The sequence below is a fragment of the Ranitomeya imitator genome, chromosome 4 (genome assembly GCF_032444005.1).
Source record: "Ranitomeya imitator isolate aRanImi1 chromosome 4, aRanImi1.pri, whole genome shotgun sequence".
NCBI classification, from domain to species: domain Eukaryota; kingdom Metazoa; phylum Chordata; class Amphibia; order Anura; family Dendrobatidae; genus Ranitomeya; species Ranitomeya imitator.
In genome coordinates this window covers 294,374,355-294,401,644 of record NC_091285.1, presented here as the reverse complement: position 1 = coordinate 294,401,644, position 27,290 = coordinate 294,374,355, and positions in this window count along the sequence as shown.

Below are 27,290 nucleotides of genomic sequence, written 5' to 3'. Positions count from 1 at the left end.
CAACTTTTAATACCATTACATTATACCTATGTTTTCTATACGCAGTCTTGAATGTGTTCCATATACAGTATCTCTTTAGAAAGTGTTATACTATACGTTAGACAGCCACAGGGATTGCCTGACATACATGGGCAATCCCTGCATGCTTTGTAGCTGTCTAATAGCTGCAAAACATGTGTGCTCGGGGACTCGAGCATGTCACCCGAGCACCGGCGATACATTGTGCATACCCAAGCACTCTAGGCGCTCATCACTAACAATTATACCCTTGCCATGGATGCTAAATAGAGTTGAGCAAACCTTCTAAAATTTGATTTGGTCAGATCTGCTCAATTTAGTAACATGTTCAAATCACATCAAATAACTTCAAAAAATTCAATGAATATTGAATTGTCCATAAGGGGCATAAAATGAAAACCTTATACTCACCTCCCTTCCTTATATTCTACATGTCCCGCCAATGATGATCCATTAATCAGCTGTTTTATCTTTTCTTTTATACATTTCTTCTGGAAAAGATCTTCATTTCACTCAACCCCATGTTATTACATAGAGAGCAATGTATGCCATTGACGTGTGTTGCAGCGCATGCGGTCACATAGGGCATTACGCAGATCATTTACACGTGTGGCACTCTAAGCACTCTGTGGCTAGAGGGACTAGTAGACTCAGCCAGAAGGTAGATAGAGGATACAAGACAGAAGGTAGAAAAGCCAATTAGAGGATCAATGGTGAAAGGAAACATATGAAATGTCAAAGGAGGTAGAATCATATTTTTTAACCTCTTGTTTGCTTTCTATAATGAAGCAAAGTAGTGTCCTGTCAGCCACCAATGTGATGGATTCACATAAAGCCATCTTTAAATTACTAGTACACTATACAAAGATTGCAGTTGTGTAAAATATTAAGATATTGCATCCATTTGCCTCCCTCTGCCTTCTCCGCTGTTACAAGTTTTCTGATGTTCTATAATTTTGTTTCATTATATTACTAACACAATATTAAAAGTACTGTTTGTGTTTTGAAGAAAAATTCTGGTAAATCTGAATTTTTTTGTTTTTAGTTCAATTTGCATTGTATCAATTTGCTCATCTTTAACCCTGCTGTTCTGTTGGTCAAAAATGACCGACTTTGAACTTCAATATTCTTTAAAATATTCAAGATGCGGCTCTGAAACCCGTGGCCGACCGACCCATCCTCATTTAAGTCAATCAACCACAAGTTTCAGAACCGCATCTTGAACACTCCAAAAAATACCAAAGTTCAAAATAGGTCTCCCCAGACCGAACAGAACAGCAGGGTTAATAGTCATTAAACATGGTTTGCCTATCTATGCATCTTCCACTGAGACCAGCATTCGCATCCTCCTGCATCCAAGACACTTCCACAATGGCATGGGAAGCACACTGGTGGGTCTAACCTATGCCTCCCTGGCTTTCAGTGCTGTGGAGGCGTAGTTCAGAATTTAAAGGGACACTGTCACCTGAATTTGGAGGGAACAATCTTTAGCCATGGAGGCGGGGTTTTAGGGTTTTTGATTCACCCTTTCCTTACCCGCTGGCTGCATGCTGGCTGCAATGTTGGATTGAAGTTCATTCTCTGTCCTCCGAAGTACATGCCTGCACAAGGCAATCTTGCCTTGCGCAGGCGTATACTATGGAGGACAGAGAATGAACTTCAATCCAATATTAAGGACAAGAACACCCACAACCAAGATATAGACTAGTACCAGGTAAAACGCCAGGCAGAGAATAGATATAAAAATGCCTTTATTGTATATGACTGGCAAATGAATATATTTTAACAATACATAATTTGTGCGCACAAAAACAAAGGGAATTATTTATCAATAAAAAATATATAAAACCAATGTATGTATACAATAAAAGATGGAATATTATATCGGACTGACCCAAAAAAATAGTCTAATATTGTTTATATAAAGGTAGGAGCAACCATTAAAAATAGCCACATGTCTAGAAAATACACGTAAGGTGACCAAAATAAATTAAAAAATGAAAAAAACCATATAAAAAGAGCCACAGTAAAAAATGAACAATAAAAAATGTGGTGAAAAAATCCCAAAGGTGGTATATGAGGAACAACTGTCCTACTAAAGTGCTATGTGATAAAAAATATATATATAAGTGCACAAAGAGTAATGTGCAAAATAAGCAATATACGATAATAAAGTGCAAATTTAGCAAAAAGTGTATGCAATGGCAGTGCAAAAAACCACATCTAAACCATTTGGCTCCAAAGTATATGGTAGTGTAACCAGTAACCAGCTGTAACACAATAAGGCTGCAGAAAAAGGTGCAATCATCTGTGCAATACTGGGCTTTCAATCAGAAGTATATATACTGTGTCAAAAAAGGATTGCACCACAAATGTACTCCACAGTACTAAGTGAATAAAGGTGCTATCGTGCAGTATACAATACTATGCTATAATAAGAAAGGACACATCATGCCTCAAATGAAATATGGCCAAAATATGTGCGGCTATCACTGACGGGCTCCTCTGGAGTAGCGCACACAGCTACATACAGACTCCAGCAGGTGTACCACCACAAGGTGCAAATTAGCATAGGTAATATAGAAGCGCACCGTACCTTATCCAACAAAAATCAGGGTCAGTCCGGTCCTTTGTAAGAGCGCACCCCGACGCGTGTTTCGGAGCACCTAGGCGCTGTATATATAGTGTGTGTCCCCAAACTAGCATCAGCTGCCCGGGTGTAGGCGGCGCATGCGCGGTCCTTTCGCTTCCGGGATCCGAGCCGTCCGCGTCACGCAGCCGGACGTACGGGGGCAGAGTACCCGACGTCACCATAGCTACGAGGACGCAGCGCGGCTGAATCCCTTCACGCCGACCGCGCATGCGCACCACCAAGAGCCGCGTCTAGAGTAGGTGGAAGCCAGAGCAGAACTGTATCAGCCGTAGCCACTGCAGTGCAAGGCGGGTAAGAATGATTAAAGACAGGCCAGATGTATATCTACCCCAGAGTATCACTACTGTGCTATATAAAGATAGGTAAGGGAAATCACCTAACCACTCATATTCAGGGTCGTATATAAGAGCGGTCAATTAATTAATGGGTACCCTTGTCAACCCGCCCTGTATATAAGAGCGGGTAGTTACACCACCACAAAAAGTCCTTGCTGCATAGTAAAAAAATCACTACGGACCACATATAAAAGTGGTCAATACACGGCTCATCCTATCATCCTGCGTAGAAAAATCGGTTGTTATCCAAAAGGATAATAACAACCAAGAAGGCTTACGATGCTAATAGAAGCTAAATAATTGGTGATAAAAACCTTCCAAATCAAAGAATTAGCTTTTCCGGCTCTATTGTAGAGAATTAATAAATTAATAAATATGAAGAAATCAAACCTGCAATAATGTATAGAACAATATGTGCATAAGGGAGAACCCGAATATGTATCTAAGTATATATATAGGGGGCTAAGGTTGCACATATATACAAAGTTAAAATAATATATATATATATACATACATATAGGTATGTTCCACAATCCTATGAGCTCTTACAATATATAAAGAGAAAGAAAAAAATTTTTAACATAGGGGCAAGCATTACATATCCTACATCTATATATCTGTATATATGTGTAACATATTCGATTTTCCACAGATATCCGGCTTGACTCGGAGCAGAATCATCTCCTTCATCCGAAGCACACCCACATCGAGCCCTCCAGAACTACAAATCCCGTAATGGCAAGGAACCAAAAAATGACATGCAGGTAAGTAGATCACTAAAAATGAATAAAACATACAGTTAAAATACAATACACATAGTTCAATAAAAATTAGAATGGGAACAAGACATAGAAATTACAATGATAAAATGACTTAAAACACTAACAAGAAACAAAGTAAAAATTATATAAAAAGATTTGTAAAAAGGTTTATAAAACTGATGGTTGTTTATATGTAGGGAGCAAAGCTCAAATTTTCATTTAAACCCTTAGGTGACACCGTATCCAACAGCCAAATCCACTTTGTCTCCATTTTTGCGAGGGGCACACCTATTTCACCCCCACGTTCATTCAATGTAATGGTATCTATCCCTATAAATTTTAAGCCAGACGGGTCACAGTTATGATGGATCCTAAAATGTTTTGGAAGAGTTTTTAATTCAGATATATCCTCCATGTCTCTAGCAGCCTGTATACCACGCACGTGTTCACGAATGCACACCTTGAATTGTCTTGTTGTCATACCCACGTATATCAATGAACATGGGCATACGGCATAATAAATGACAGCTTTAGTGCCGCATGTGATGGCATGTTTAATTTTAAAAGTACCGCTCGAGTCAGTAAATGTATGGGCCCTTACCACGTTAGGGCAGGCCACACATTTGCCACATGCTTTACATCCATTTTGGCGACTCACATTGTCCAGGAAGGTGGGGATTGCTGGTTTAAAGTCATAATGGCTCTTCACCAAACAATCGCCCAAATTCCGAGACCTACGATATGTAATGTTAGGTCTGTCACCTACATACTGGGATAAAATGGGATCCGCTTGTAGTATCCCCCATGATTTAGAAAGTTGGGATCTCATCATTTCAGTCTGACCACTATATTGTGTGATGAATCTCACTGTTTGGTTCGTTTTTTGTGGTCTACTCCCATAGAGTGCCTGGTGGCGTGTGATATTTTTAGCTCTGTTATATCCCCTCTTAATTGATCGCCGGCTGTAGCCCCGCTCAATAAATCTCTCTTTTAACGCCACTGACTGTTCCTCAAAGTCCATATCACTAGAACATATTCTCCGCAATCTCAAAAATTGGCCAATGGGGATAGCATTAACCATTGAGGGAGGATGAGAAGATGTTGCATGTAGCAACGAATTGAACGCTGTAGTTTTACGAAAAACCTTTGTAGCAAGGCAGTCATCCTCATTCCTGTATATCTGCACATTCAAAAATTCCATCTCATTTGGATCAACTCTATATGTAAGGTGCAAATTTCGTGAATTGTGGTTTAGCTGACTCATAAATTCCTGTAATAAATCCACTGGACCCTGCCATATAAAGAATATGTCATCGATGAACCGCACCCACAAAGGGATGCGGTCCACCGAAGGCATAAGTCCAGACATAAAGAGGTCCCTCTCCCACAGCCCCAGGAATAAATTTGCATACGCCGGTGCAAAAGAAGCACCCATGGCGGTGCCCTGGAGCTGTAGGTAGAGGGACCCCTTAAATAAAAAGAAATTCTTGGATAAAGAAAACTCGAGCAGCCGAACCACAAATCCCCTCATGGATTCAGGTAATGAAGAGGATCCCAAATAGTATGTAGCTGCGTGAATACCATCACTGTGGCGAATGTTGGTGTACAGGCTCTCCACATCACAAGATACTAGGAGAGACCCCGCACCAACATGTAGACCATCAATCTTTTTTAAAAAGTCATTCGTATCTTTGATATATGAGGGCAATTCAGCGACCATTGGTTGTAGTCTAAAGTCTATGTATTTATTGATCTTCTCTAAATAATTACCACAGCCAGAAACTATAGGCCTCCCAGGTGGATTTGTCTGATTTTTATGAACTTTCGGCAACAGGTATAGAGTAGGAATTACAGGTTCAGAAACATGGAGGGCCCCAAAAAGTTCCTTTGTGATTGTGTCTGATTCAAGGGCTGCCTTAAGGATCCCCACAAGTTCGCCCTGGAATTTGGTCAGGGGGTTGAAGGTCATTTTCTTATAGCACACTCTATCTCCCAATTGGCGAAGTGCCTCACCTTCATATAAATGTCTGGGCCATATTACAACATTTCCCCCTTTATCAGCAGGTTTGTATACCACGTCCTGGAAGCTCTGCAGATTTTTTAATGCCTGCTTCTCCCTACCACTTAAATTATCTCCATTAGGGAACTGAGGTATTTTATCAAAATCCCTACTCACAGTCTTGACAAACACATCAATCGTTGGACACGTCGACAAAGGAGGGAATCTGTGTGATTTAGGTCTAATAGATGGTGGAATCTTACCTCCCACTGGTTCATTATGTTCTCTAGCCAATTCATCAAGGATGGTCAGTGCCTCCTGTTCCGCCTCTGTGGGAAACAATTGTAATGTACCCTCATTATGAAACAATTTTTTGAAAATGAGCTTTCTGGCAAATAAATGTAAGTCCTTTACAGCAGTAAATTTGTTAAATTGGGCTGCAGGACAAAACATTAAACCCTTTTGAAGGATATCAATTTCAATGTCAGTTAACACATGATTGCTCAGATTAATCACCTTTAAGTTGGAATTTCCTGGAGAATACCAAAAACTACGCTTGACTGGTGCATAACGTGGTTCTCGTTTGCGTTTTGGTGTAGAGGCGACTGATGCGACCACAGAGGCAGAACAGGAGGCACCAGAGACATCACTAGGAGCCTGATTTGATGAGATAGAAGCACTTCGATCACGATCTTCACCGTTTGAATTTGGTCTACGCCACTTGTAGACCTTGCCACTTGCAAAATCCCTCTGATCCCTATGCAGCTTACTCGTTTGATTCATACGAATCTCCTTAATCCACTGGTCCATAAGTTTCTCTAATTGACCATCCAATGTGCCAATTTGTTCCGTGGTTAGACAGGCTTTAGCCTTGATATACACCTCATCCAGAGATCTATCAGTTTCCATCAAATTCGTGGAGTTTTATTTAACCAGGAGTTCCATCAATTTTTTAGAGGCCGAGTTACAGACTTCTTCCCAATCCTTAATGAATACTTCATCACCTACAGGGAACGATGGGGTAACGTGTATGCGCAACCCCCTAGGGATCAAGTTCAAATATTGCAGCCAGCATGCAGCCAGCGGGTAAGGAAAGGGTGAATCAAAAACACAAAAACCCCGCCTCCATGGCTGAAGATTGTTCCCTCCAAATTCAGGTGACAGTGTCCCTTTAACTTTTTTGCTTATGTTACTGTCAAAGACCATCTTCTGTAAGTGAGAGGACTGGAATGCTAGTTTCAGGTGAGGAGGCAGTCAAATAACATTAGATATATATCAAAATTAAATAATACCCTTTTGAAATCACTAAAATAATTGTCCAATTTATTCTGAAGCCAGCGCTGCTTCATTGTATGTGTTTTCAGTTCAGTGGTCAGCCACCGGTTTGCCATCCTGATAATTTATAGAAACCTATTGGGATAATTTGTAGAAGTAAAAATAATTTTGTGAAATGGTCAAGCATGAAAAAATTCAATGAAAATCTGACAGCCAAAATTATGTTTGTGTGAAATATTTTGCAAGGAAAACCTTACTACAGGTGAAATAAGTCTATCAGGATGTCTTTGGAGGGTGAAAGGAATGAGTACCAGGATAAACTACACAATGGGAGAACATAAAAGTATTTGCAGATGTTGTCCATGGTAGGATTTTAATCCAGATAAATGGTGTTATATAAATATATTTATGTATAAAATAATATTGAAATGTGATATTTTAGGTTTTACCTATACTGTTTGCTTTATATAATTTTTTGTAATAATTAATGGATAGATATCATAGTACAATATTTTATTCCACAACAGGTAACTGACTCAATATTATAAAGACTTGTGCAAAGTAATTAGTTGGAATTCACTGTTTTCAAATGAGATAATACCCGTAGTTAGTGTTGAGCGATACCGTCCGATACTTGAAAGTATCGGTATCGGATAGTATCGGCCGATACCCGAAAAATATCGGATATCGCCGATACCGATATCCGATACCAATACAAGTCAATGGGACATCAAGTATCGGAAGGTATTCTCATGGTTCCCAGGGTCTGAAGGAGAGGAAACTCTCCTTCAGGCCCTGGGATCCATATTAAAGTGTAAAATAAAGAATTAAAATAAAAAATATTGATATGCTCACCTCTCCGGCGGCCCCTGGACATCACGCTGGTAACCGGCCGGCTTCTTTGTTTAAAATGAGCGCCTTCAGGACATGCGAATGACGTCGCGGCTTCTGATTGGTCGCGTGCTGCCCATGTGACCGGCATGCGACCAATCAGAAGCCGCGACGTCATTCGCAGGTCCTTAATTCCTAGAATTAGGAGTTTTGTGAATGAGAATGACGTCGCGGCTTCTGATTGGTCGCGTGCCGGTCACATGGGCGGCAAGCGACCAATCAGAAGCCGCGACGTCATTCGCAGGTCCTGAAGGCGCTCATTTTAAACAAAGAAGCCGGCCGGTTACCAGCGTGATGTCCAGGGGCCGCCGGAGAGGTGAGCATATCAATATTTTTTATTTTAATTCTTTATTTTACACATTAATATAGATCCGATACCGATACCCGATACCACAAAAGTATCAGATCTCGGTATCGGAATTCCGATACCGCAAGTATCGGCCGATACCCGATACTTGCGGTATCGGAATGCTCAACACTACCCGTAGTATCTACAAAAGATACATATAGCACTGTAAGTTTATGATTTCAAGCATCGATAGAAAGAGGTTTTCACTGTTCAATTCAAAAGCTTTCTTTTTATTTCTTCAGCAGACCTCTGGCTCTCATAGTTAGTAACCTATTCGTTCCCCAAGAACACGGTAAGAAGTGCAAATGGAAGTTGGTATGCATGAGTGAAGCACCCGGTAGGACCCTGGGGTACTCAGTGCCGGATCCGATGGTCGTTAAAGAGGTAGTCATGGTGGCAGTGACCTGGTCCGTGGCCCTGGGCATCCAAGTTAAAGGGAAAGTCTTTAAAGGGGTTGTTGTGAAAAAAGAATAAAGTTTGTTCGTGACGCCACCTGTGGTATTCTGTCAGGGATGACTGACTCTGCTTAAAGGGGTCCACTGGGGTGATTACTGCTTCAGGGATGGTATGGCTTCCCACAGGTGAAGCTTAGTCCCTAGGGCTCCCACTGTAGTAGGTAAAGATGGTAGATGATGAATTGCAGAAAAGAATGAGCGGACACAATGTTGCAGTCTCTTTAGCTTTTACTAGTATGATGCATCCACAGTCCAAGGTACGGCTCACAGGTAGCGGTGAGGTCTGGCCAGCTTGGAAGCAATTTGGTATCTCTCTAGCCAGGTGGAATGGAAGCTTTCCTTACTGTGCTGTGTTGTAGTCCCTTGTTGCCTAAGGCTTCACACTAGGTCCTCTCTCTCTGTCCCTTTAAGTAGGACACTACCAACATGGCAGGCAACTCGAGCCTTTTTACAGGTGTCTCTAGTTGCGACTCTGGGCTCTATATGCTGCTGCGCCTTTGGGTGTTAATGATGGACAGGCAACTTGAAATCTCCTGCCCACTGGTTTCTGCTGCTTCCAGCCTCCAGTATTCTTGCGCTTCAGCATGGAGGGAGCTCAGTCGCAGCTCCCCTCCAGCTCTTCACTTCTCATGTGCTTCTTCCTCCTTCACACTTTCTTACAGACTGATCTGTCTTTCTCTTTCCTTCCCAGGAGCTGCAGAACCTCGTGTCTGCACGGCCCCAGGTAACCACCTCCTCTCAGACAGAATCATTCTGTCCCTGTCTCTGACAGACTGAACTCCTAACTCCTCCTCCAGCCAGAATATATAGGGAAGCCATCCACAAACTGGATCAGAGCTCCCCCTTCTGGCCTGGAATCACGACAATGTTGTGTGTATGGGCTACCTGTTATAGGGATCTTCCTTGCTTCCAAGCATGGCATCACCCTCCCTGTGAGGAAGGCAATACCACTGTAACAACCGGCTTCCTGGAGTGTTACACTCTCCCCCCATTAAATCCAGTACTCCTGGACTGGGAAAACAAAAACAATAACAGGTTAAAGATATACAAGATTTTTAAAATATGCATTTTAACTGGTAAAATAACTTTTCTTCCCTTTATGGGAGGTTACTGTCTTGATCATTACATGTACCTATATATAAAGTGTAAAAATAGAAATTGTTTGAAATATAAAATATAATTAAATTCCCTTTTGCGGGTTAACTTTTCTAGCAATATTAAATACTAACACTTTCTCAAAGTGCAACAAGATCAACATTTTCTGAACTGGGGTAGTGCAGCATTTAAAGGTGCAAACATTCAAGTATTTTAACATCACATTAACAACATCTTTATTTTTCAGAAAATTATGAGGTCCCTCTCACCAATAACAGCAGCATGGGGGACCCGTTCCAAACCCCCAACTTAGGCTTGGGCGTGCCGCATAACTGGTCTCCTCTCTGGAACATTTCTTCGGCAACGTCAAATGGGTTTTTGTTCTTGGTCACATTAAGACAATAACTTTAGTCCACACAATAAACATTATCTTCGTTGGTCATATGTAAAACCAGTAGGAAGCACCTTAAAAAGTGCCAATTATAGACACAAAAAGTTTTGACCATGCATTGTTCATGATTCTGCAGTTCTGTAAACTTGAGCAAAATTAACACAACATACCAGGTTAATTTTTAACTATTCACAGTCACATTATTCCTCTTGCTTACTTTATCTGTTTCCAGGGCGGTACCTGGTGCTGGCTACTTCCTGGCCTTGGAAGTTCATGGGCTGGTGTTACTCCTTGTAAAACAAAAAGGTCATGGCCTTTGAAATCATGTACTGTCAAATCATGTGCTGCCACAGGGGTCTGTGTGGCCTGGGTACGTATGGCAAGTGGTGCTGTAGCCCTACAGTCTCAGTGGTAGTCAGTGTGAAAACTGTTGTCTTAGTGTAGGCTGTAGGGGCTGGTGCTGTAGTTGGAGTAGCAGCTGCGACCACATTGGCACTAGATGGATTTAGCACTGCTGGTGTTTTAGGCCTAGTAACCTCTGAATCAGGAGCAGGGTCTTTAAACTTCCTGACATTCAAAGCGTACCATCCCTTGTCGCCAAAATGCTGGGTGTAGGTTACACTGTCCCCTGGATATAAGTCCCTGTTTGGGTGTCCTTCCAGGAGGTGAGATTCTACATCCCTTCAGTTGATGAACACCTCTAATGGTAAGTCGGGCTCCTTTATAAAACCCCAGCCTCCTTTTAGTCTGAAGGCAACTATGGTGCCCTGCCTCAAAGGACTCCGGTTTGCATGTCTGTCTCTGTGGGTCTGGGCCTGGGCTTGCAGATTCCTTTCATCAAATGCCTTACGCCGGGCCTCGCTTTATTTATCCTCCGCCTCCCATTTAAGGGCTATCTGCTGCTGATATTTCCCCCAGCTGAGGACTTCCACTTTCTCACCTTCCTTTTGTTCTGCCCTGGGAACCCGATTAAGTCTGTTCCAGGGTTCACCCTGTGGTATACCGTTCTCTCAGCATATACTTCCCCCGGTGAATTCGTGGGTTGAAGTGGAGCCCCCAGGTGGCCCTCTGCGCCCGGAGGTCTGTCCCAGTCCCAAAGGGTACGAACCTGGCCATGTTTGGAGTGTGGCGGTGCAGCTTATGGGCCCACTAGGAGTTCCTCAGCTACCGGGGCCGGGCGGGCGACAGTACCTGCTTGTGGATGCGTCCCGGTGTCGGTCGTCTCCTCTGCTGGTACCAGAGGCCGCCGGATAGCACAATGCTCCACCAGCTTTACCTTCAAAGCCGCATTCCATTTGGACACAGTGGTTAACTGCATCCACAGTAGTTGGTTGCTGAACTCCTCCACTTCAGCTCCTTGGAACTCTGGGACCTCTGTTGTCGGCTCGCTGTGGCTTCCATCCTGTTGGCTGGGGGAGCCCTCGGCTTCCACCTCATGCTCCGAGTCCCTGCCACTTGTCATCTTGTTGTCAAGGTTCTTTCCTGCCTGCACGTCCAGTCCTGCTTTCTCCTTCATGGGCAGAGCTTCTTCTTCTTTCTCCTGCCATCTAGGATTAGGAGGCGGATCTCACTTGCTGACTGACATGTTCTCACGGTGTAGAAATACTTAGAGTGGGTGGCCATGACTTTCGCACCCTTGCTCTGGTGCTGCTCACGATGACACGCCCCCAGTGCACCGTGTCGGACAGCAATGGCGACAGTTTAACAGTTCAAGGATTTCTCAGTTAAGCACAGTCTTTTAGGTGCACAAGACTCAGTTTGCTGGGTCGGTCCATCCTGTTTGTGAACCCAAGTTGGAGCGCCCACTAGGATAATGGGGTACTCAGTGTGGGCTCCAGTGGTCATTAAAGGGGTAGTCACGGTGACAGTGACCCGGTCCATGGCCCTGGGCCTCAAAGTTAAAGGGAAAGTTTTTAAAGGGGTTGTTGTGAATAAAGAATAAAGTTTGTTTGTGATGCCACCTAAGAAGTGCAAATGGAAGTTGGTATGCATGGTACAGTTTGTGCTGGTTGGGAATAAATGATGATAGGGCTGGAATATGAAAAGTCAAATGTGTCTTTGTTGTAATCTCTGCAGCTGAGTCCTCGCTGGAAGACGTCGTCATGTCGGTCTGGGCCAGATGGAAAAAGACGGGAACAGTGAACAATTCCATCAGAAAGAACGTCAGCGGCAAGTCATTACCTGTAACTGTGCTGTGATCTGATCACTTATATGTTCTGTAGAACTGGTATCTACCACTGACCATATGGCAGTAATATCCATGTTGGTCTTTGCATAGAGATTATTTTCAGTAGCAGCGCAGTCATCTGCTGAGGTCCCCCTCCACTATTAGGGGGCGTCACCGAGTTGTAATCAAGGTTACCTAGTTAGAGGCCCACTCAGAAGTTTAGCCTTCCCTGAACCAAAACCCTAGCTACGCCTCTGCCTCCACCCCAACTCTGCCTCCACCCATCGGGCCTTCCACAGTCCCACAGCTCAGTCTTGGAAAGCTCCACTTCTACACCACGTCCTCACTAATCACACATTAACAGCTCCCATCGAACATCATATCACATGCTGTACATAGCCATCAACCTTTGTTTTGGCCAAAAGATTTTTTAAGCAGCCACCACGACAAGGTAGACTCTTTTGGCAGGGCCCTACTGTAATCTAACATATTAACCCCTTTCTGACATTAGACGTACTATCCCGTCGAGGTGGGGTGGGCCCCTATGACCACCAACGGGATAGTACGTCATATGCGATCGGCAGCGCTGCCTATCGCAGCTGACATCCGGCACTATGTGCCAGGAGCGGTCACGGACCGCCCCCGACACATTAACCCCCGACACACCGCGATCAAAGATAATCGCGATGTGCCGGCGGTACAGGGAAGCATCGCGCAGGGATGGGGCTCCCTGCGGACTTCCCTGAGCCCCCCGCAGCAATGCGATGTGATCGCGTTGCTGCGAGGGTCTCTTACCTCCCTCCCTGCCTGCTCCAGCCCTGGATCCAAGATGGCCGCGGATCCGGGTCCTGCAGGGAGGGAGTTGTCTTCACAGAGCCTGCTCAGAGCAGGCACTGTGAAGCCTGCATTGCTGCAGGTCAGATCGGTGATCTGACAGAGTGCTGTGCAAACTGTCAGATCATCGATCTGTGATGTCCCCCCCTCCCCCCGGGACAAAATAAAAAAGTAAAAAAAAATTTTTCCAAATGTGTAAAAAAAAATAAAAAAAAATATTCCTAAATAATGAAAAAAAAAAAAAATATTCCCATAAATACATTTCTTCATCTAAATAAAAAAAACAAACAATAAAAGTACACATATTTAGTATCGCCACGTCCGTAACGACCCGACCTATAAAACTGGCCCACTAGTTAACCCCTTCAGTAAACACCGTAAGAAAAAAAAAAACGAGGCTAAAAACAACGCTTTATTATCATACCGCCGAACAAAAAGTGGAATAACACGCGATCAAAAAGACAGATATAAGTAACCATGGTACCGCTGAAAATGTCATCTTGTGCCGCAAAAAACGAGCCACCATACAGCATCATCAGCAAAAAATAAAAAAGTTATAGTCCTGAGAATAAAACAATGCAAAAATAATTATTTTTTCTGTAAAATAGTTTTTATCGTATAAATGCACCAAAACATAAAACAATTATATAAATGAGGTGTTGCTGTAATCATACTGACCCGAAGAATAAAACTGCTTTATCAATTTTACCAAACGCGGAACGGTATAAACACCTCCCCCAAAAGAAATTCATGAATAGCTGGTTTTTGGTCATTCTTCCTCACAAAAATCGGAATAAAAAGCGATCAAAAAATGTCACGTGCCCGAAAATGTTACCAATAAAAACGTCAACTCATCCCACAAAAAACAAGACTTCACATGACTCTGTGGACCAAAATGTGGAAAAATTATAGCTCTCAAAATGTGGTAACGCAAAAAATATTTTTTGCAATAAAAAGCGTCTTTCAGTGTGTGACGGCTGCCAATCATAAAAATCTGCTAAAAAACCCCTGAGTTAGGGAAAAATTAAAAAAATGTATTTATTTCCATTTTCCTATTAGGGCTAGGGCTAGGGTTAGGGTTAGAGTTAGGGCTAGGGCTAGGGTTAGGGCTAGGGTTAGGGCTAGGGTTAGGGCTAGGGCTGGGGTTAGGGCTAGGGTTAGGGTTAGGGCTAGGGCTAGGGTTAGGGCTAGGGTTAGGGCTAGGGTTAGCGCTAGGGTTAGGGCTAGGGTTAGGGTTAGGGTTGGGGCTACAGTTAGGGTTGGGGCTAAAGTTAGGGTTAGGGTTTAGATTACATTTACAGTTGGGAATAGGGTTGGGATTAGGGTTAGGGGTGTGTCAGGGTTAGAGGTGTGGTTAGGGTTACCATTGGAATTAGGGTTAGGGGTGTGTTTGGATTAGGGTTTCAGTTATAATTGGGGGGTTTCCACTGTTTAGGCACATTAGGGGGTCTCCAAACACGACATGGCGTCCGATCTCAATTCCAGCCAATTCTACATTGAAAAAGTAAAACAGTGCTCCTTCCCTTCCGAGCTCTCCCGTGTGCCCAAACAGGGGTTTACCCCAACATATGGGGTATCAGCGTACTCAGGACAAATAGGACAACAACTTTTGGGGACAAAAAGAGAAATGATCCAGCTGGAGGTGGAGGCAGTTCAGACTTTGTGAGACTTTATTAGACAACTAATCAATGCGTTTCAACTATGAAGTCTTACTCATGATCTACCTAATAGTGCAATAAGAGCATATATATATAGTGTGCACAAGGCATTGAGTTTTTTTTTTTTTTTAATTGTTTGTCCAATCAATGCCTTGTGCACACTATATATATATGCTCTTATTGCACTATTAGGTAGATCATGAGTAAGACTTCATAGTTGAAACGCGTTGATCCTCCTCACTGGTGTGCCAGGTGTTTGCTATGTTAAGATTTTTCTTGTTGAAGAACTTTTTATTGCTTTAGTTGTCTAATAAAGTCTCACAAAGTCTGTACTGCCTCCACCTCCAGCTGGATCATTTCTCTTTTTGTCTTCATTTGCTGTGGGCGCTCACCCCGAACCGTGCTGGGCGTTGGCAGGTCTGGGGATTTCGTCTAAGACCGGTAAGCTGACTACATTCCATTTTTTTTAACAACTTTTGGGGTCCAATTTCTCCTGTTACCTTTGGGAAAATACAAAACTGGGGGCTAAAACAAAATTTTTGTGGGAAAAAAAAGATTTTTTATTTTCACGGCTCTGCGTTATAAACTGTAGTGAAACACTTGGGGGTTTAAAGTTCTCACAACACAACTAGATGAGTTCCCTGGGGGGGTCTAGTTTCCAATATGGGGTCACTTATGGGGGGTTTCTACTGTTTAGGTACATTAGGGGCTCTGCAAATGCAATGTGACGCCTGCAGACTATTCCACCTAAGTCCATCTAAGTCTGCATTCCAAATGGCACTCCTTCCCTTCTGAGCCCTCCCATGCGCCCAAATGGTGGTTCCCCCCACATATGGGGTATCAGCGTACTCAGGACAAATTGGACAACAAATTTTGGGGTCGAATTTCTCCTGTTACCTTTGGGAAAATACAAAACTGGGGGCTAAAACAAAATTTTTGTGGGAAAAAATTTTTATTTTCACGGCTCTGCTTTACAAACTGTAGTGAAACACTTGGGGTTCAAAGCTCTAAAAACACATCTACATGAGTTCCTTAGGGTGTCTAGTTTCCAAAATGGTGTCACTTGTGGGGGGTTTCTACTGTTTAGGTACATTAGGGACTCTGCAAATGCAATGTGACACCTGCAGACCATTCCATCTAAGTCTGCATTCCAAATGGAGCTCCTTCCTTTCCGAGCCCTCCCATGCGCCCAAACAGTGGTTCCCCCCACTTATGGGGTATCAGCGCACTCAGAACAAATTGGACAACAAATTTTGGGGTCGAATTTCTCCTGTTACCCATGGGAAAATACAAAACTGGGGGCTAAAAAATATTTTTTGTGGGAAAAAATTTTTGTTTTATTTTTACGGCTCTGCATTATAAACTTCTGTGAAGCACTTGGTGGGTCAAAGCGCTCACCACACATCTAGATAAGTTCCTTAGGGGGTCTACTTTCCAAAATGGTGTCACTTGTGGGGGGTTTCTTCTGTTTAGGTACATTAGGGGCTCTGCAAACGCAATGTGACACCTGCAGACCATTCCATCTAAGTCTGCATTCCAAATGGCGCTCCTTCCCTTCCGAGCCCTCCCATGCGCCCAAACAGTGGTTCCCCCCACATATTGTGCATAATCGCACTCAGGACAAATTGGGCAACAAATTTTCGGGTCCAATTTCTCCTGCTACCCTCAGGAAAATACAAAACTGGGGGCTAAAAAATAATTTTTGTGGGAACAAATTTTTGTTTTATTTTTACGGCTCTGCATTATAAACTTCTGTGAAGCCCTTGGTGGGACAAAGTGCTCAAAACACATCTAGATAAGTTCCTTAGGGGGTCTACTTTCCAAAATGGTGTCACTTGTGGGGGGTTTCAATGTTTAGGCACATCAGTGGCTCTCTAAACGCAACATGGCATCCCATCTCAATTCCTGTCAATTTTGCATTGAAAAGTCAAACGGCGCTCCTTCCCTTCCGAGCTCTCCCATGCGCCCAAACAGTGGTTTACCCCCACATATGGGGTATCAGCGTACTCAGGACAAATTGTACAACAACTTGTGGGGTCCAATTTCTTCTCTTACCCTTGGGAAAATAAAACATTGGGGGCGAAAAGATAATTTTTGTGAAAAAATATTATTTTTTATTTTTACGGTTCTGCATTATAAACTTCTGTGATGCACTTGGTGGGTCAAAGTGCTCACCACACCTCTAGATAAGTTCCTTAGGGGGTCTACTTTCCAAAATGGTGTCACTTGTGGGGGTTTCAATGTTTAGGCACATCAGTGGCTCTCCAAACGCAACATGGCATCCCATCTCAATTCCTGTCAATTTTGCATTGAAAAGTCAAACGGCGCTCCTTCCCTTCCGAGTTCTCCCATGCGCCCAAACAGTGGTTTACCCCCACATATGGGGTATCAGCGTACTCAGGACAAATTGTACAACAACTTTTGGGGTCCAATTTCTTCTCTTACCCTTGGGAAAATAAAACATTGGGGGCGAAAATATAATTTTTGTGAAAAAATATGATTTTTTATTTTTACGGTTCTGCATTATAAACTTCTGTGATGCACTTGGTGGGTCAAAGTGCTCACCACACCTCTAGATAAGTTCCTTAGGGGGTCTACTTTCCAAAATGGTGTCACTTGTGGGGGTTTCAATGTTTAGGCACATCAGTGGCTCTCCAAACGCAACATGGCATCCCATCTCAATTCCTGTCAATTTTGCATTGAAAAGTCAAACGGCGCTCCTTCCCTTCCGAGCTCTCCCATGCGCCCAAACAGTGGTTTACCCCCACATATGGGGTATCAGCGTACTCAGGACAAATTGTACAACAACTTTTGGGGTCCAATTTCTTCTCTTACCCTTGGGAAAATAAAACATTGGGGGTGAAAAGATAGTTTTTGTGAAAAAATATGATTTTTTATTTTTACGGTTCTGCATTATAAACTTCTGTGATGCACTTGGTGGGTCAAAGTGCTCACCACACCTCTAGATAAGTTCCTTAGGGGGTCTACTTTCCAAAATGGTGTCACTTGTGGGGGTTTCAATGTTTAGGCACATCAGTGGCTCTCCAAACGCAACATGGCATCCCATCTCAATTCCTGTCAATTTTGCATTGAAAAGTCAAACGGCGCTCCTTCCCTTCCGAGCTCTCCCATGCGCCCAAACAGTGGTTTACCCCCACATATGGGGTATCAGCGTACTCAGGACAAATTGTACAACAACTTTTGGGGTTCAATTTCTTCTCTTACCCTTGGGAAAATAAAACATTGGGGGCGAAAAGATAATTTTTGTGAAAAAATATGATTTTTTATTTTTACGGTTCTGCATTATAAACTTCTGTGAAGCACTTGGTGGGTCATACATCCTGCATGGAGGTCCACTCGTTGGTCAAGAAGTGGTATTGATCCACAAAGCGACTCACCTGTGAGTGCTATAGCTGAAACTCCAGTATCGCCTGCAGGAAGCCGGCTAATGTGCCTGCTATTAAAGATCAATGAATATTGACTGCTCTCCACTCCTATATTCCCGGCGTGGAGAGCAGTGAGAATTCCGATAGCTGTCCTCTGCTTGTAAGCAGCACATGATGTCCCTGCCATGTGCAGCTTGCAAGCCTAAATCAGCTGCTGGCATCAGAACAAGACACTGCAAGGGAGCACAGGGAAGGTGTTGTGAATTCTGCTCTTGGGTTCCCTTTAGTGGTTGTAGGTGGGAATGCAGTTGTCTCTGACTCGCAGTCCTGGCCAGGTGTATCGGATGATTACAATTCTGACTGGGATATTTAGGTGTGCAGGATCCTTTAGCCCTGGCCAGTTGTCAATGTTCCTTGTGAAGTGTTGGATCACTTTATGGCTTCTCCTGCTTGCTGCCAAATTCAGCAAAGATAAGTGTTTGGCTTTTTGTATCTGTGGCACAATGCTGTGTGCTTGTTTCAGTTTTATTCCTGCTCTGATTGTAGGATTCACTGGAGTTGCAGATTTACGCTCCTACATCTTTTAGTTAGATGTAGGAAGTTTTTTTTGTATTTTCTGCTGTGGATGATTTTGAAGGGTTTTAATACTGACCGCACAGACCTCTGTCCTATCCTGTCCTATCTAGCTAGGGTGGCCTGTTGTGAATTCTGTTATCGAACATCCTCCAGTGGTCATGAATGGTACTTCGGCGAGTTCTGTCCATGGACTCCCTCTGGTGGCTGTGAGTGGAGCTGCTGCTTCTGAGGTTCCTTCCACAGGTGACGTAGCTTATTCTTTGGCTGGCTGCTCTATTTAACTCCACTCAGATCGTTACTCTATGCCAGCTGTCAATGTTCTTGTACTGGTTCAGTTCGCTCTTGGATCTTTCAGGTGACCTGTCTACTCCAGCAGAAGCTAAGTTCCTGCTAGTTTATTATTTGTTCATTGTTCTTGTCCAGCTGGCTATCATGATTTTTCCTTGCTAGCTGGAAGCTCTGGGATGCAGAGTGGCACCTACGCACCGTGAGTCGGTGCGGAGGTCTTTTTGCACACTCTGCATGGTCTTTTGTAGTTTTTTGTGCTGACCGCAAAGATACCTTTCCTATCCTCAGTCTGTTTAGTTAGTCTGGCCTCCCTTTGCTGAAACTTGTTTCATTCCTGTGTTTGTGACTTTCATCTTAACTCACAGTCAATGTGGGGGGCTGCCTTTTCCTTTGGGGAATTTCTCTGAGGCAAGGTAGGCTTTATTTTCTATCTCTAGGGCTAGTTAGCTCTTAGGCTGTGAAGAGGCATCTAGGCCTGTTAGGTACGCTCCACGGCTATTTCTAGTGTGTGTGATAGGATTAGGGGTTGCGGTCAGCAGAGCTCCCACTTCCCAGAGCTTGTTCTTGTTAGTTTAACCATCAGGTCGTTCCAGGTGCTCCTAACCACCAGGTCCATAACAGTACAGCTGGCCCAAAGTATTAATGCATCTCAATAGAGGGATAAGAGAAGTTCTGAGACCATTTTTTTTTCTCTGCAGTGTGTTTTGTCTTTCTTTTCCCCTTAACCTCTGGGTGGTTCAGGGCACAGGTGTAGATATGGACATTCAAGGTCTGTCCTCTTGTGTGGATCATCTCACTGCAAGGGTACAAAACATTCAAGATTTTGTGGTTCAGAATCCTATGTTAGAGCCTAGAATTCCAATTCCTGATTTGTTTTCTGGGGATAGATCTAAGTTCCTGAATTTCAAAAATAATTGTAAACTGTTTCTTGCTTTGAAACCCCGCTCCTCTGTTGACCCCGTTCAACAAGTAAAAATCATTATTTCTTTGCTGCGTGGTGACCCTCAAGACTGGGCATTTTCCCTTGCGCCAGGAGATCCTGCATTGCGTGATGTAGATGCGTTTTTTCTGGCGCTTGGATTGCTTTATGATGAACCAAATTCAGTGGATCAGGCAGAGAAAATCTTGCTGGCTTTGTGTCAGGGTCAGGATGAAGCGGACGTATATTGTCAGAAGTTTAGAAAGTGGTCTGTGCTTACTCAGTGGAATGAGTGTGCCCTGGCAGCAATTTTCAGAAAGGGTCTTTCTGAAACCCTTAAGGATGTCATGGTGGGATTTCCCACGCCTGCTGGTCTGAATGAGTCTATGTCCTTGGCCATTCAGATCGATTGGCGCTTGCGGGAGCGCAAAGCTGTGCACCATTTGGCGGTATTCTCTGAGCATAGGCCTGAGCCTATGCAATGTGATAGGACTTTGACCAGTGCTGAACGGCAAGAACACAGACGTCGGAATGGGCTGTGTTTTTACTGTGGTGATTCCACATATGCTATCTTCGAGTGTCCTAAGCGCACTAAGCGGTTCGCTAGGTCTGCCACTATTGGTACGGTACAGTCTAAATTTCTTTTGTCCGTTACTCTGATTTTCTCTTTGTCGTCCTATTCTGTTATGGCATTTGTGGATTCAGGCACTGCCCTGAATTTGAGGGACTTGGAGTTTGCCAGGCGCGGTGGTTTTTTCTTGGAGCCCTTGCAGTATCCTATTCCATTGAGAGGAATTGATGCTACGCCTTTGGCCAAGAATAAGCCTCAGTACTGGACTCAATTGACCATGTGCATGGCTCCTGCACATCAGGAGGATATTCGCTTTTTGGTGTTGCATAATCTGCATGATGTGGTCGTTTTGGGGTTGCCATGGCTACAGGTCCATAATCCAGTATTGGATTGGAAATCTATGTCTGTGTCCAGCTGGGGTTGTCAAGGGGTACATGGTGATGTTCCATTGCTGTCAATTTCGCCTTCCACTCCTTCTGAAGTCCCTGAATTTTTGTCGGATTACCGGGATGTATTTGATGAGCCCAAATCCAGTGCCTTACCTCCTCATAGGGATTGCGATTGTGCTATTAATTTGATTCCTGGTAGTAAGTTTCCTAAGGGCCGACTGTTCAATTTATCTGTGCCAGAGCACTATGCGGAGTTATATAAAGGAATCCTTGGAGAAAGGTCATATTAGCCCGTCGTCATCACCGTTGGGAGCAGGGTTCTTTTTTGTGTCCAAGAAGGATGGTACTTTGAGACCTTGTATTGATTACCGCCTTCTTAATAAGATCACAGTCAAATTTCAGTACCCTTTGCCGCTGCTGTCTGATTTGTTTGCTCGGATTAACGGGGCTAGTTGGTACACCAAGATAGATCTTCGAGGGGCGTATAATCTTGTGCGTATTAAACAGGGCGATGAATGGAAAACAGCATTTAATATGGCCGAGGGCCATTTTGAGTACCTGGTTATGCCATTCGGACTTTCTAATGCTCCATCTGTATTTCAGTCCTTTATGCATGACATCTTCCGAGGGTACCTGGATAGATTCATGATTGTATATTTGGATGATATTTTGGTCTTTTCGGATGATTGGGAGTCTCATGTGAAGCAGGTCAGAATGGTGTTCCAGGTCCTTCGTGCGAATTCCTTGTTTGTGAAGGGGTCAAAGTGTCTCTTTGGAGTTCAGAAGGTTTCATTTTTGGGCTTCATTTTTTCCCCTTCTACTATCGAGATGGACCCTGTTAAAGTTCAGGCCATTTATGATTGGACTCAGCCGACATCTGTGAAGAGCCTGCAGAAGTTCCTGGGCTTTGCTAATTTTTACCGTCGCTTCATCGCTAATTTTTCTAGTGTGGTTAAACCGTTGACTGATTTGACCAAGAAAGGTGCTGATGTGGTCAATTGGCCCTCTGCGGCTGTAGAGGCTTTTCAGGAGTTGAAGTATCATTTTTCTTCTGCCCCTGTGTTGTGTCAGCCAGATGTTTCGCTCCCGTTTCAGGTCGAGGTTGATGCTTCTGAGATTGGAGCAGGGGCTGTTTTGTCGCAAAGAAGTTCTGATGGCTCGGTGATGAAACCATGTGCCTTCTTTTCTAGAAAGTTCTCGCCTGCTGAGCGCAATTATGATGTTGGCAATCGAGAGTTGTTGGCCATGAAGTGGGTATTCGAGGAGTGGCGACATTGGCTTGAAGGAGCCAAGCATCGCGTGGTGGTTTTGACGGATCACAAGAATTTGACTTATCTCGAGTCTGCCAAACGGTTGAATCCTAGACAGGCTCGATGGTCGCTGTTTTTCTCCCGTTTTGATTTTGTGGTTTCGTACCTTCCGGGCTCTAAGAATGTGAAGGCTGATGCCCTGTCAAGAAGTTTTGTGCCTGACTCTCCGGGTGTTCCTGAGCCGGCGGGTATTCTCAAAGAGGGGGTAATTTTGTCTGCCATCTCCCCTGATTTGCGGCGGGTGCTGCAGAAGTTTCAGGCTGATAGACCTCACCATTGTCCAGCGGAGAAACTGTTTGTCCCTGATAGATGGACTAGTAGAGTTATCTCTGAGGTTCATTGTTCAGTGTTGGCTGGTCATCCTGGAATCTTTGGTACCAGAGATTTGGTGGCTAGATCCTTTTGGTGGCCTTCTTTGTCGCGGGATGTGCGTTGTTTTGTGCAGTCCTGTGGAACCTGTGCTCGGGCTAAGCCCTGCTGTTCTCGTGCCAGTGGGTTGCTTGTGCCCTTGCCGGTCCCGAAGAGGCCCTGGACGCATATTTCCATGGATTTTATTTCAGATCTCCCTGTCTCTCAAAGGATGTCGGTCATTTGGGTGGTTTGTGATCGCTTTTCTAAGATGGTCCATTTGGTACCCTTGTCTAAATTGCCTTCCTCCTCTGATTTGGTGCCATTGTTTTTCCAGCATGTGGTTCGTTTGCATGGCATTCCGGAGAACATCGTCTCGGACAGAGGTTCCTAGTTTGTTTCGAGGTTTTGGCGGTCCTTTTGTGCTAAGATGGGCATTGATTTGTCTTTTTCTTCGGCTTTCCATCCTCAGACAAATGTCCAAACCGAACGAACTAATCAGACTTTGGAAACATATCTGAGATGCTTTGTTTCTGCTGATCAGGATGATTGGGTGTCCTTCTTGCCTTTGGCTGAGTTAGCCCTTAATAATCGGGCCAGCTCGGCTACTTTGGTTTCGCCGTTTTTCTGTAATTCTGGTTTTCATCCTCGTTTCTCTTCAGGGCAGGTTGAGCCTTCGGACTGTCCTGTTGTGGATAATGTGGTGGACAGGTTGCAGCAGATTTGGACTCATGTGGTGGACAATTTGACATTGTCCCAGGAGAAGGCTCAACGTTTCGCTAACCGCCAGCGCTGTGTTGGTCCCCGACTTCGTGTTGGGGATTTGGTTTGGTTGTCGTCTCGTTATGTTCCTATGAAGGTTTCCTCTCCTAAGTTTAAACCTCGTTTCATTGGTCCGTATAAGATTTCTGAAGTTCTTAATCCTGTGTCATTTCGTTTGGCCCTTCCAGCTTCTTTTGACATCCATAATGTGTTCCATAGGTCGTTATTGCGGAGATACGTGGCGCCTATGGTTCCCTCCGTTGATCCTCCTGCCCCGGTGTTGGTCGAGGGGGAGTTGGAGTATGTGGTGGAAAAGATTTTGGATTCTCGTATTTCGAGACGGAAACTCCAGTACCTGGTCAAGTGGAAGTGTTATGGTCAGGAAGATAATTCCTGGGTTTTTGCCTCTGATGTTCATGCTGCCGATCTAGTTCGTGCCTTTCATTTGGCTCGTCCTAATCGGCCTGGGGGCTCTGGTGAGGGTTTTGTGACCCCTCCTCAAGGGGGGGGTACTGTTGTGAATTCTGTTATCGAACTCCCTCCTGTGGTCATGAATGGTACTTCGACGAGTTCTGTCCATGGACTCCCTCTGGTGGCTGTCAGTGGAGCTGCTGCTTCTGAGGTTCCATCCACAGGTGACGTAGCTTATTCTTTGGCTGGCTGCTCTATTTAACTCCACTCAGATCGTTACTCTATGCCAGCTGTCAATGTTCTTGTACTGGTTCAGTTCGCTCTTGGATCTTTCGGGTGACCTGTCTACTCCAGCAGAAGCTAAGTCCCTACTAGTTTATTATTTGTTCATTGTTCTTGTCCAGCTGGCTATCATGATTTTTCCTTGCTAGCTGGAAGCTCTGGGATGCAGAGTGGCACCTCCGCACTGTGAGTCGGTGCGGAGGTCTTTTTGCACACTCTGCGTGGTCTTTTGTAGTTTTTTGTGCTGACCGCAAAGATACCTTTCCTATCCTCAGTTTGTTTAGTTAGTCTGGCCTCCCTTTGCTGAAACTTGTTTCATTCCTGTGTTTGTGACTTTCATCTTAACTCACAGTCAATATATGTGGGGGGCTGCCTTTTCCTTTGGGGAATTTCTCTGAGGCAAGGTAGGCTTTATTTTCTATCTCTAGGGCTAGTTAGCTCTTAGGCTGTGAAGAGGCATCTAGGCCTGTTAGGTACGCTCCACGGCTATTTCTAGTGTGTGTGATAGGATTAGGGGTTGCGGTCAGCAGAGTTCCCACTTCCCAGAGCTTGCTCTTATTAGTTTAACCATCAGGTCGTTCCAGGTGCTCCTAACCACCAGGTCCATAACAGTGGCCTCCTGTGCTAATTCCTGTTTTTCTGCCTGTGTATGTTTTTTCCTCTCCGACTCACCGCCAATATTTGTGGGGGGCTGTCTATCCTTTCGGGATTTTCTCTTGGGCAAGATAGTATTCCAATTTCCATCTTTAGGGTTATTTAGTTCTCCGGCTGTAACGAGGTGTCTAGGTGTGTTAGGTACACTCCACGGCTACTTCTAGTTGCGGTGTTAAGTTCAGGATTGCGGTCAGTATAGTGCCACCTTCTCCAGTGAAAGTTCTCATGCAGCTCCAAGGTCACCGGATCATAACAGGAAGGTAAGTATAATGGTTTATGAGGGGGTTATGCATACTAGGATAAGAATGAGGGGGGCATACATACCAGGATAGAGATGAGAGGGCCATGTGTACCTACATTGGGGATATATCTATACCAGGCAAAGGAATATCAGGTTTTTTATTCACTTTTTTTTCTATTTTCCTCCTCTAAAACCTAATGACTAGAATATGGAAACCTGGATATGGTGATATGACTACAATATGAGGAACTGTATATGGGGACATGACTACAATATGGGGACCGAGGTGGGGATATATCTACAATATGGGGACCTGAATGGGCCATAACTACAATAAGGAGTCATAGTTATAATATGAGGACCTGGATGGAGACATAGGTACAATATTGGGACATGGATATGGGGATATGACTGCAATATGAGAACCTGGATGGCGACAAAAGTACAATATGGGGACATAACTACAATATGAGGACCTAGATGGGGACAGAACTACAATATTTGGGCATAACTACAATATGAGGACCTGGATATGGGGGACATGACTACAATATGAGAAGCTGGATGGGGATATACCGTATATACTCGAGTATAAGCCGACCCGAGTATAAGCCGACCCCCCTAATTTTGCCACAAAAAACTGGGAAAACTTATTGACTCAAGTATAAGCCTAGGGTGGAAATGCAGCATTTACCGGTGAATTTCAAAAATAAAAATAGATCATTATTTCCCCATAGCTGTGCCATATAGTGCTCTGCACCGTTCATATTTCCCCATAGCTGTGCCCCATACAGTGCTCTGCACCGTTCATTTTGTCCCATATCTGTGCCCCATATACAATGCTCTGCACCGTTCATTTTGTCCCATAGCTCTGCCCCATACAGTGCTCTGCACCGTTCATTATTGCCCCATATCTGTGCCCCATATATGCTCTGCACCGTTCATTATTGCCCCATATCTGTGCCCCATGTATGCTCTGCACCGTTCATTATTGTCCCATATCTGTGCCCCATATATGCCCAGAACCGTTCATTATTGCCCCATATCTGTGCCCCATATATGCTCTGCACCGTTCATTATTGTCCCATAGCTCTGCCCCATATATGCTCTGCACCGTTCATTATTGTCCCATAGCTCTGCCCCATACAATGCTCTGCACTGTTCATTATTGTCCCATAGCTCTGCCCCATATATGCTCTGCACTGTTCATTATTGCCCCATATCTGTGCCCCATATATGCTCTGCACTAGGGTTGAGCGAAACGGGTCGAACATTTTCAAAAGTCGCCGACTTTTGGCTAAGTCGGGGTTTCATGAAACCCGATCCGACCCCTGTGCGGGGTCGGCCATGCGGTACGCGACTTTCGCGCCAAAGTCGCGTTTCAATGACGCGAAAAGCGCCATTTCTCAGCCAATGAAGGTAAACGCAGAGTGTGGGCAGCGTGATGACATAGGTCCTGGTCCCCACCATCTTAGAGAAGGGCATTGCAGTGATTGGCTTGCTGTCTGCAACGTCACAGGGGCTATAAAGAGGCGTTCCCGCCGACCGCCATCTTACTGCTGCTGATCTGAGCTTAGGGAGAGGTTGCTGCCGCTTTGTCAGAAGCAGGGATAGCGTTAGGCAGGGTCCATTAACCACAAAACCGCTTGTGCTGCAGCGATTTGCACTGTCCAACACCACCCTCGGTGTGCAGGGACAGTGGAAGTTTTTTTTTTTTTTTTTTCCCCTCAGCGCTGTAGCTCATTGGGCTGCCCTAGAAGGCTCCCTGATAGCTGCATTGCTGTGTGTACGCCGCTGTGCAAACCAACTGCTTTTTTCAAAGCACAAATCCTCTTGTTCCTTCCTTTCTGCACAGCTATCTTTTTTGTTTGTCCACACTTTTTATTTCATTTGTGCATCAGTCCACTCCTTATTGCTGCCTGCCATACCTGGCTGAGATTACTGCAGGCAGGGAGATAGTAGCTGCCTGCCATACCTGGCTGAGATTACTGCAGGCAGGGAGATAGTAATTGTAGGACATTCCCTGTTTTTTTTTTTTTTTTTTTTTGGTGGGAGATTAAGATTGGCAATTTGGCATTTCTGCTAGAGTGCCATCCCTGTGTGTGCCATCTCTCTCACATAGTGGGCCATAGAAAGCCTTTTCATTTTTCTGTATTTTTTTTTGTGGGGTGTATAAATTCTCCCTGATAAAAATACAGTGGGAGATTAATATTGGCCTTTGGGCTTGTGTGCCAGTCCTGAGTGTGCCATCTCTCTCACAAATAGTGGGCCA